The sequence below is a fragment of the Teleopsis dalmanni genome, chromosome 2 (genome assembly GCF_002237135.1).
Source record: "Teleopsis dalmanni isolate 2A chromosome 2, ASM223713v2, whole genome shotgun sequence".
NCBI classification, from domain to species: Eukaryota; Metazoa; Arthropoda; class Insecta; order Diptera; family Diopsidae; genus Teleopsis; species Teleopsis dalmanni.
Genome location: NC_051847.1, coordinates 157,562,923 through 157,575,981, shown reverse-complemented (window position 1 = coordinate 157,575,981; position 13,059 = coordinate 157,562,923). Strand labels below are relative to the sequence as shown.

The following is a 13,059-nucleotide window of genomic DNA, read 5'->3' as shown; positions in this document are numbered from 1 at the left end:
ATAAATTCTATTGTTTAAAAAGTTCTGACAGCCCACTCATAAACTAGTAGGAAGAAAAAAATACTAGAATATAGAGCCTTACTAATAAACTCTGTGCTCTTTCAATGCTTATAAAATCAAAGCTACTTTTGTACAACCTATAATATAGTAAAAATATAGAATAATTAGTATTTACAAACATATACTACAATTTACAATATATATGTAAATGGTTTTAAAATTAATTTAATAACAATATATAATTGTTGTGTACGTTTCGAATTCGGCGTAGACGTTGGAAATCGCTGGATCCCGATAAATGATTAAATAGTTGACTCTAGTTGTATATAATCGTTTTTTATTGTTCTAAATTTTAGCAGTCGCCAATACACAATTTTCTCTAATAGTCAAACCACAATACAATTTATTTCTAAACTAACTGTCATTCTAGAAAACTATTTCTTAGATTATTTAGGTTTCAAAACCATAACAATATAATAATTATATGTATCGCATGTAATTATATGAGACCTTTAACTACATTAACTATAAAAGATAACTTATTAAAATTTTTTTTTGAAATTCTACAATTAATTTTGGTACTTAAATATAAACGATCTTAATTGTTAACAATATTTCTTAAAATTTCAATTAATTATCTTTAAAACGCATTAAATTTCAAGTTTCTAACATTTACGGAGCGTGAGATATGTCCATTTAAAAATATGTCTAGATATGTCTATCTTCTAGAAAAAAAACCTAAATTTTTTCCCTAGATACGAGTCTTCTTATTTTATAAAAGGAACTTATTAACAAAAATTTCAGCCAAAATGGAGATGATGGGGTAAAACGCTTCCGATTTGTAAAGGAATGTCCCATATGCAAATGGTTAATAATAATTTACTTAACACAATTCTTTTCGTTATTCAATATATTTATTAAGAAAATAAAAAAAAATTCGTTGCTTTTAGCTAATTTTAGGTAATTAATTTGGGTTAAATTTAATAAATTAGTTATTTAATTAAATTTAATCATGTAACTATATTAATTTAAATTGCTAAGTAGTAATTTATACGAGCAACAATATTGTCAATACTACAATTTAAACTCTCTACCCTCGTACAAATTAACTACTAAACAATAAAAGCTTTTTCTACAGAAAAAAAATCGTTAGGCATAATATTATCTTAGTTGGCAACACTTTATCAAAGATTCATTGTTTACTTTGTATATGTGAAAAGCTTCTTTTATTCAATCTTCTGGTTAGGTTTGTATATTATTATTGTTTTTTGTTTTTGTGCACTCATTCAGCAGCCCTTCTTCTTATGTTCTTCAGTATATTCAGTAACTGTGTTTATATGCTTTTTTGTTCTGTTTTGTTTCAAATTTTACAGAAGATGAGTATGGAGCCTGGTAAAATGATTGTGCGCATTTTATGTACCAGTACCCTAGGTCATAGTTAAATGTAACAGCGTCAAAATTATATGTAAAAACAGGAAAGTTATTTTATTCAAAACACCTACAAACACATATTATCGGTTAGTGTAGATATGCGTGATTGTACGGATATACAGATATTTAAGTACAAATAGTGCTATACAATCGTACATATCTGAAAAGTATCGCTTAATAGCACGCAGAGTTTTTATGGGCGTGAGTTGGAGGTAGGCTTATTAATGAAAATATTATTGTAGTCATGATTTTCTTTTCATAATTTAAGAGATTTTCACACTAAATTTGTTGTGTTTAGCAAAGTTTTAATTAAAAAAATTTCAATTTAAATGAAATTATTATTATTAATTTAATATAATTAAAATGATTTACTTTTATTGCAGCTTATTATTAAGAGAACATAATTAAATCTAGAAAGGGTTTCGTAAGATTTAAGAGATCTTATGCTAAGTTTTTTAATTTTTATTTTACTTTAAATTGTTGTTATTAATATTTTGTTATTATTTTGAAATAATAATAATACCACCAAAATACGGCTTTCTTGAAAAACTGCACTAATGAAAAATATAAGCAAAAATGACGATTTGATGAACAACGTAATGAACGTTTTCAAATTTTGAAAATTCAAAATTATATATTTATTGAATTAAATTGCTTATGAGCTGCAAATTCTATTTTAATAAATAAAGTAACGTGAAATGGCAAAATAGTATTTATTTGTAGATCTGTTAATTAGATATTTATGAAATAGATGCAATGTAATATGTGGTAATATAAAAATAATGTACTACATTCTCTCTTGTTAAAAGAGAACTTAAGTTTAACTGTAGATTTAATAAGCTTTAAGAATATAAAATTAAATATAAGATTATATTTTTTGGTTGGGAACTTAAAATATATTTAACTTATATGAAGCTTGTGCCGGCAGTTTTATGGTTACATATTGGTACATATTTTTATAGATTTGCACTTGATTAAGTATATTTATTAAGTATATTATTATTTGAAAAAGTATAATAAAATATAGTAGAAAGTGTTATATTTTATATTAGTTGTGGCGAAACTGACAACTATTATTATACTATATTATTATAAATATTCTAAAAGTATATTCTATCGCTTTGATGAAATTTTTTTTATATACTTCGAAACAGAGATTCTATATTAAAATAATCAGTTTAAAAAAATTTTTAACAAAATTATTAGTGACAAATATAGCATTTGATAACATGTATGGCTTATGAAACCAAACTAATTAATACTTATTTCCAATTTTTTAATGTACTTCGGCTATGTAATAACATATGTAATTCCATTCTCTTTATCAAAATCGACAAAGTATGAAATCAAGAAATGCAGAATTTTTCTATCAAATATAAGTTAACTTATTGTTATTGAAATAAACATTAGTTAAGCGACTTCATTTGAAGTTCATTTACAAACAATGCATTTTTCGAAAAAAAGATAATAATTATTGAAATGCATTACTTCATATAGTTAGAGAACCAAGAATCAGATGTTCAAATCAATGTTACAGTTACTAAGCTATAGTGTTTAAATATATTTTACAATTATAGATAAATCATTCACTTCATGAAAACCCGTAAGAGAACATAAAATTTTAGACAGAAGTATATGAATTAATATTAATAATTACATTCCAATTATATTAATATATTATAAATACAATTATTAATATAATTGTATCTTATCAGTTGTTATAATTTATTAAATATACCTATATGGAGTACCAGAACAGTTCATTTTTTGAGCTCAAGTAGACTTTGGTCAAAAAACCGACTCTCCAAACTAACCCAACCTACCTACTATATTCCTTCAGCAAATATTCAAAATACTAAAAAAAAAAATTTATTTAATCAAATATGTACAATTACTTTTTCAATAATTATTATGTCGTTTTCGATAAACAAATCTAGATTTGCCCTCGATCTGTAATTTTTGCTCGAATTTTGTGGACCACTCGAACATGTTTAGCGTAATGCCAACATTATTTAATAGTTACATATATGTTGATAAAAAGACAGCAGTTGCAATCAGGGTAATATAATTAACCTGGAAAAGTATCTGGAATGTTATGTATTAATCTCGATAGTTGTATATTTTGCCTGAGATAAAAAATTGTTCAAAATATTTTTAAAATATATGTAAACAACTAATCTTTTTAATTTAATGATTGCACTAAAATTCTTTTTAAATTTTAAAATAAATTTATTTACAGCAGTTGTTTACATTAAAATGTCTTGTGTATTTTCTACAAGACAATCGGATTTAGTATTAAAATGTTTTTGTTTTTAAGCAACAAAAATAAATTATCTGTACTTTCGCTTAAGTTTCTTTTTGGTTTATTTTTAAAAATAAATTTTTATTTTATGCCAAAAATACAATAAAGAAAAATAAAATAACACAAAAAAGGTTTAAGACGATTGCACCTGACCAGAAACATTTTCGCTTTTATTTTATTGTCTGAGAATATATTTTTATTTTTTATTGTACCTTTCAGGAAGAATCCCCAAAATTGAAAAGCGACTACATTAATTTATTGTCTTTTATCTTGCAAAAGAAAAGAAAATCTTGTTTTCTTTGTGAACGATTTTGGAATTTGAAAGGCGTAAATAATGCGTAAAATAACAAAGACCCAGCGTACAAAAAAAACCCAAACAAAACAAAAGTTTATATGTAAAAGTATATATATCTAAAGTAATGCAATGTGCAAATATTATGTAAAAATATAATACAAAAAAAAAAAATACTAAATTGTGTTTTACATAAAAAACAACAGCAAAATTTAAAAAAAATAAAAAGGATGCATAGGTTTCATTAACTTTTGAATGATAATGAACTTTCTATTTGCGCCACGTAGCGTATGAGTGTTACTCTCCATTCGACATTGTATTCGTACTATTTGTGCGAAATTCGTTTAATTCTGATAAAAATAATGAAAAATACTTCTTCCACTTAAAAATTTACGTAATGACGGAACAGAAATTAAATTAAGGAAAAGACAAGCTGCAATTTACAATTTATAAAATTTAATTTTTGCATTTATCCAAATATTGGTTTTATGAAGACTTAAACGTTAGTATATAAAAACTGTAATAAATTATGATAATAAATAATAATCAGTAAATAATTAATAAATAATCAAGTAAGTAAATTCTTTTATTTACGATTGTTAAATTATAACATATTTACAGCAGATTTTACATTTAACTTATATTACATTTTAGTAATGTGTAATCTGTGTTCTAGATTATTTAAGACATTTACTATTAAGTCGCCTGCCCAAATAATAATAAACAATAATAATCAATAAATTGCTTAATGTTATCTGTAACGAATAATATCAAAGTTGCAGTGTCCTTAGGTTAACATAGCAGCACTTTGTTAAATTAGCTATTCCTTATATTCGACAACTACTGTTATACATTAACATAATTATAAGAAATGTGTTTTATTGCTGTATATTTATTGATTAAATCACGTTAGTGTAAACACACGGTTAAATATTTAATTTTAAAACCCTTAATATGATATTAAAACTGAATTTAAGATTCGTTATATTAGATGACTATTGCCGAACTTTTTTCAATTTCATTATAATTTTTTATATTAATTTTGTATAAGAAATGCCTTTAATTGGTACATATTTATTAATTTAGTTACGATAGTGTAAACACATCATTAAACATTTAATTTGAAAACCCTTATTAGGATATTAAAAATGAATTTAAGAAATTTATATTCTTATTAAACCTACTAACAGTAAAAATTGAGTTACAAAAAATATTTAAAATAATTTTTATTCCTTTTCAAAAAATTTTAAATTCTTCCAAAGCAAATATTTAAGTTTATAAATCGACTAAGCCTCAATATTTGAAGCTACTTTGTTATTTCAGTAAACGAAGGGGATAGTACAAAATAAAACGCAAAAATCCCGTAAGACACACAATTTACATTTAAACAAGAGAAAATTGCGAAAAAAATAACTTAAAAAAGAAGAAACTGAATACATGCAAATAGAAAACATTGTAACAAATTCATTCATCATTGAGCTCTATTGGGCCTCTGCGCAACTTGAGCCTGTAACTGACATGAAGTGATTTTTATTGTGCTCTGGTCGCAGTGAACGATAAATGGCAGGATTTAACTGAAGCACAATTAAAATAGCTTAAGGTCAGAACAGATAAGTTCAAAGCTAAGCTAAAAAAATAAACAAACTTTTATTAGAATAACAAAATCTAAAACACATACAAACACACAAATATGTGTGAAGAACATTAAACACGCATGCAACAAATTGGGCAAGCAAAATAAAAATAACTAAACTATAAACTATTCAGTTTATGCTCGAAAAAAGTAAACAAATACACTAAATGTATACGTTGAGATAATCACACACATACACATCTACACGAATTGCCAATAAACGCATTTATTTAATACTTTTGAATGAACACAAATCGAATTACTTTATCAGTTTTTGTGGTTAAAAGCGCAAAAGCTACTAAGGGACCAATTCAGTTTGTATTTTTATAAGACACTTATACTAACAACAACACCAAACATTTACACCACATCACTTCAAACAACATATCAAGGCATTTTAGGTAAAATCACAACGCCACTTTTCAATAGCAACTCATACCACTCAGCGTCATACTCCTTTTCACCTCTCACTTATTTTTGCTTCTCGGCTTAAATTGCTCACGTTTAGCTTTTGCCATTATTTATTTTGCTCGTTCTATTCGCGTCGTTTTGTCTATTGTCTTTTCTTAAATTGACGAAAATGTGCTAGCAATGCTTTAATGTGTCTGAAAAGCCCTGCAAGCTTTACTTTATACTCGTACTCATTCATTTCTGCTTTTGTTTCTTTTATTGTCAATCATTAAATTGAAAAGCAAGCATATGCCAAAATTAAGTACACTGCAAAATAAATTTGTACATAATAATTTTTTTTAATCTTTAACAGTTGTTGTTTGTATTTATAATCTCATTAAGTACAGTAAAAATTTTTGAGTAAATATTAAGTAAATATTAATGAGTAAAAATGCTTGACTTGTTAGAATTAAATGATTTCACTTAATTTTTATGACATATTGTAATGAAAGTTGTTTTGCTGATATTATTAAAATTAAAACATTTGAATAAATTTAACTGGATAAATTAAATTAAAGCAATAAAAGCATAAATACATTAAATAAAAGTTACAATTTATTTATATTAAAAAAAATATAAAAATATTTAAAGATAAGAATAAAATTTTAGTAAAAAAAAATGTCTTCAAGGAACTACCGCTTTTTAAACAATATTGTGTTATTATTAATGTATTTAAAGGCGACAATCCAAAAGAGATCTTATAAAAGAATGGAGATTCAAAATTTTCTCACGAATATTTATTTTTTATATAATTTTTTCACACATACTAAATAGGTGTGACTACACCATACTAATGTCACATTAACTGTGTTTCTGAGGTGCCGTTTAAATAATTTTTAACTACTTATAATAAGATTTTCTTAGTTACAATCTACCATATGAAATCTATTGTGATAAATGTCATGGCAAACTTTTTTTTTTTGCAATCTGTTCAATTCAATAATTTAACAATTTATCAGTTATGTTCTGCATTTCTTAATATTTCTTTGTATTTAATATATAAAGCATTAAACAAGTTTCGTCAAATCAAAAATTGAAATTAGAATTTTATAATAACAGTATAACAGTCATTCCAATTAAGTTCTCTTTAAGATAATAGTGCGTAACAATCAATGTCATTGTCATATATCTAACATAAAACAAAAATATACAACAAAAAATATCTGTAAGAGTTTATCAAACCTATTTAGAAATATTCTTCATACGCACCGTTGAACATAAAAACTACTTCACATATAAAAAATTTTTAATAAATATTCATAGTTGTCGTATTGTTAAAATTACATCACTGCAAAATTAAAAAAATACGCAATATAGACTCTATAGATAGATTCTTTTTTAATAACTTTTGGTAGTGCTCCATAATATTCTGAATAAAGCAAGCAAAAATAATTTCTATCTAAGGGTCTAGCTTCGAACCTCGAACAGTTAATTATAAAACAGAATTAGAATATTTAAATAAATTTATAATATGCAATCAAACGTAAACGCGGCACCAACTTTGAAAAGAGTTTTCTCATGGTCAAATCTTTATGCATAATTGTAAACACACTGCCTTCTGTTATCTTTACGGTTTCAGCTATCTCACGCAATTTCAATTTACAATCAGATATAACCAATTTCTGGACTTTTTTTAAGTTTTCTGGAGTAGCCACCTCAATTAAACGACCAGAATGTTACCATCATCGGTGTCTGTACGACCATGTTTAAATTCAGCAAACCAATAACAAATGGTTCCTTTCGATGGAGCAAAGTCCAGATAACACTTTTGAAGTCATTGCTGAGCTTGTACACTACTTTTTTTAATCAAGAAGCAATGATCAATTAACACACGAAATTGTTTTGAATCCATTGTTTTGAAAATAACAAAAGTAACTTCACTTAAATGGCTGTCACTTTTTTTCTGACTAATCGAAATATGAAAATTTACACACAGTCTTTTTAAGGTTGGTACTTCATAAACATCATATGGATTTGACAATGGCAGTACCATCTGTATGTTAGTCACACGACTTATTCAGTGATGTGTTACATTTGTCTATTTGTCTAGACATCTATTACAATTTTCTCTGTTAATATACTAACGAATTCTCCAATTTATAGCTAATCGAATAAAGCATAACCCAAAGGCTCTTTGTGAATTAACGCAGATCAAATATCGAATGAATATATTGACTGATGATACTTGTACAATCAAGCACCCATACTATATTTTAATATTTTTAATGTTAGTTAAAAAGTAATAGTTGATTCAAAACAGTTTTAACAAGTAAATAATAAAAAAGTAGATAATTTGTGTCTGTGTATCTATATAAAAGATATTAAGTTATAGACAAAATCTAAAGCAGCGATGTTTAGTCTATAACAGAGATATACGCTCACTTTATTAGTACAGTGCAGATGACTGTATGGTACAATTGATCAAAAGTTAAACAAAATTCTTTGATTTTTTACAATTTTGATTGATACCAAAATCTGTTCACGTAAAATAAAAATAAGAAAACAATTTTATAACAAAAAATTCTAATATTTGGCACGCACTGATAAAAATATTGGCCATAGCTACTTTATTTAAACAATATTATATTATATTATTTATCATAGATACTAAGTAAAATGAAAATAATTATCATATAATAATATATTGAACATATTGAATATATTATAGACTTATACATACATAAAATATGTTTTTTGAAAATAATATATATATACACATACTACTTGTGCATCTATCTCCCACAATACAAATTAAAAAGTCTGCAGATAAAATTTTAGAGACAGCCAAAAATTGCTCATTCGTGCCTAAAAATAACAAAACTGAGCCAGTTTCTTTTAAATGTGAATAGCTACACCTGATTGGAGCAGACAATATAGGGCGACGATTTGTTTATAAAATTAAATCAAAACAAAATTATAAATTATGTTCTTTTATGTTATAATATCATGTTTATAAAATCTTTTCCAGACTTTGCATATAAGTTTCAGATATATTGTATAATGACTCATATAATACTTAATTATGTAACATACTTTGAACAAGATTAGTAAATAGAATAGTATATATATCATTTCAACATAAAGAAAACATATCTACCACGGCAACTATTTCAATTAACGTCTAGTTACCAAACAATGCCTGTAAATCTATTAAAAAAACATAAATTAAATGAAATAATAAAGCAACTCACACTAAGTTTAAATAAATCTGACTGTTTATTAATCTTTCGAAAACAATGAAATAATAAAAAGTTATAAGAAGAAGTAGAATTCTGTGAAAAGTCGAATACCTTTTCTATTTAGCACTAGTAGCTCCCTACGACGTTCTAGGATCCATATTAAGTAGACACTGTTCCTTTCATCAAGATCTTTGAAAAGTTGAAGTTACTCCCACACTAGTTTTGAAGTCACTTGAGTTGAGCGGAGTGCTGAGAGTACTGATTTGCTGTCAGAGAAAATATATATGTTTTTCTCCGTGGTGGGTGGTTGGTATATCTGGTAAACCCGAATAGGCACAAACAGGAAATCAAGTTTCTTATCTTTCTTTACAACATATGACTAGAGGAAGATAATTTTAGATTAAAAAGAAGAGAGATTGTGCATATGCAACCAAAATAAGAGTGTGAGCTATATAGAGAATCCTGTAGATCTACAAGAAATTGATTTATATGCCTCATAATATTCTAAAACAATATATATTGGATTAAATGATGCACTTACAAAGCCCTAACATATTTTAGAATTATTATATGGAAAAAATATTTCCAAGACCACTGACAATGGGTATTTGGCAATACTCGAAACAGCTGAAAGGTCAGTCAAAACTTTAATTAAATATTATAAAAAATAATTTTTGTTGTTGTAGTTCACTACTTTTCGATTACTTTACACTATTATAGTGTAATAAATTAATATTTAGAATATGTATGTTCGTTAGATCGAATACAAAAGGTTAACAAATATTTATATTTTAATTTGATATTGTAAATAAAACTTTTTATATATTATATTAATAGGTATAATTTAAAAGGTATTAATGTAAAATCATTTTATTTACTAGTATAATTAAAATAATTATATATTATATAATTGTAAATAGTTGTAATATATCTTTAACAATAAAGTACTATATCCACATCAAAACTATCTATGAATTAATTTTTTGTGTAGAAGTCAGTTAAAAAACCGAGAATCGATAATTTTTAATAAAGAATTATTCCCTTCACTTGTTGTGATGTCTTCAATTAAGAAGGAAGACCGACATAAAAGTTCAACAGAAAATTAAAAGCAGAAAAACTGTGAGAACTGGGCAGTGTCTGTGAAAATAAAAACTGTGCAACAAATCACAAGTGGAAGTATTAAGGGGATTACTTCATGTCTCATGCGAATGTGCAATATGCAATCTAAATCATCTGCAATTGCTAAAAATAGAAGTTGAACTCAATTACTAAAGTTTTCAGACCATAAAAATAGCTTATGTCTATTTTAGGGCAGGAAGTATGTAAATTGTGAGAAAATTCATAAAATGTGTTAAAAAAAGAATTAATAAAAGTTTAGTGGAGAATAATTATATTATATACACACACATACATAGTCAACTATAGTTACGATATGGCATTATGCGTTAAAAAAAATTAAATACAGTGCAAAAGTATAAATAACCTCATTAGAGAACTGATTAAAAATGCTAACTTTCATTTAAAAAAGAACTAAATTAAAATTAAAATTTATTACTTTAAAAATAAAAAAATTAAAATTATCAGATATAGATATAGATAGCTGAACTTTTTAATAATAAAATGTTATTTACGGAAAGACTACAAACTTTTTGGAATACAAAATATAGATCCACCTTTCTAAACAAAACAAACTACATAATAAATTATACATTAAAAAATATAAAAATAACTCATAAAAAATAAAATAACTCAGTTAACTACTGGATGAAAATCGAGTGAACAGCACTATACGTGTTGCAGTTAAACGAATATGGATTAACTTTCATAATATTATTAGGACATGTTCCAAAAGTACATACAATTAGAAATTGATTGCATATCTAAGAACTAGTCTTTTTACAAAGTTTCCAGTTGTCTCTATTACGTGTGATGTGAACACTGTTCGCCTCCATGTTGTCTTTAGATGTCCTCTTCATCTTGATCCAGCCGGATTCCATTCTAAGACTCAAGCAGCTATTCCTCGTGTATCTTTTCTTGGGGTATGATCGAATATGGAGTATGAATTGTTTATTTTGTTTTTGGAAAACCACTGGTTCATCACTTTTTACGTTTATAAAAGTGGAGATAATTATTTCTTATTTCTTCTTCTATAGATTTATATTCTTATTGAGTCTTAAACCAAGAAAATAAAAAAAGCAAGTTTTATTTTAAGTATTTTTTAGCGCACTGAATTCGTCCCAATTTCTTCATCTATAATTTTATAATCTTCGGTGTAATAATTAAGTCAACCCAATGAGAATGAAAAAAATAAGTTTTCTTGTAAATATTCTTTGGTGAACTAATTTAATCTTAATTTCTTCTTCTATAATTTTATAGAATTTTTATAATAATGTGATTTCCGCCTTCTATTCTTATCAAGAGAGGTAATAATTATAAAGGAAATGATAAATAATAATATCAATAATCATGAGATCGTACTTACATTTTCTACTTTATCGCAACCCAAAAGAAACTGCATACAGTGCATTGTATTTATATCATAAGAGTAGTAGTATATTAGATCTGTTATTATTAAATACAGAGTTACGTTAGTAGGGACAGCTTCTTTCAAGTTTTAATTAAACGGTATTGAATTGGCAAACCAATTTGGCTATCGATGTAAAACAAACTGTTGGCTAGTAAATAATTAATATCTAAGTTTTATATGGAGTCACTATTTTTAAATATGTAACCATATATCTAGTTCAACTTTCTTTATTTTTTTTTTAAGCAAATTTGTATAAAAAGCTTTAAAATAAATTCTTGATGCAAACAAACAACTTAGTTTACATAAATAAAAAATTTTATCTAACAATAATAATTTGATTCAATAATGCCCAACTACCTCCGAATACATAAACGTATCTAACATATATATTTTATAAATAAAGGCTATGGCTTTATCATGTGGTAGCATTAAGCATTTTATATTAATTTATTAGAAATAAAATTGAATAAATAAGAGAAAACTTTTAAATTGAATAAATAATAATTTCTAATCTAATATCAATCTAACTTTAAACAATCCAAATAAACTGTAAATGCAATAAAATAATTAATAAAATGATAATAAAGAATTGTAAGACTTCACTTACAATTGAATCGAAAATGTTAATTAAAAGACTTTGTTGAGGTATTTAAACTCAACTAAACTTGACCTCACCGAAACTTATTCGTTAGCATAAGAATATAAATTGGCAATGAATAATTCTTTCAACTTGTACAATTTCGATTAATTAAAAGTATTATACAATTGATCTATTTCTCAGATACCCGTACAAATGTGCACGTACACAACTTTCAATGTTGGGCGCAGATGTATCTTAGCTACACATTTTCGTTGTAGCCGCTTTTGTTTCTGATTATATGAATTAACAAGATACACACAAACAAAAGTGTGGTTGGTCATAATGACACAAGACTACTGAATTTAGATTGTTCAATTTGATTCAAAATATTTATGAGATACTTGTACCACCCTCGTCTTAATGATGAGTACCATAAAGAAATTGGTCATACTGTGTTTTTATGTATGTACGAGTAGTATGCATTGGCTATAGTAATGTATTTTCAGTCTTCTTAGTTTTAATTATTTTAATTGCACAAATACAGCATTTATTTCACTGAGTAAATATATTCATTAGACATACAAACTATATTTTGAAATTTTTGTAAATAAAATAATTAATATAATATAGACTATGGTATATAAATAACTATATAAATAAGTTGA

At 25.4% G+C, this 13,059-nt stretch overlaps 1 protein-coding gene across 4 annotated transcripts in view; it reads right to left on the bottom strand.

The window, feature by feature from the left end:
- The window catches only part of LOC119680510 (uncharacterized protein ZK1073.1), a 63,158-nt gene that overhangs the window by 39,052 nt on the left and 11,047 nt on the right, over nt 1-13,059 (bottom strand). The window lies entirely within an intron of this gene.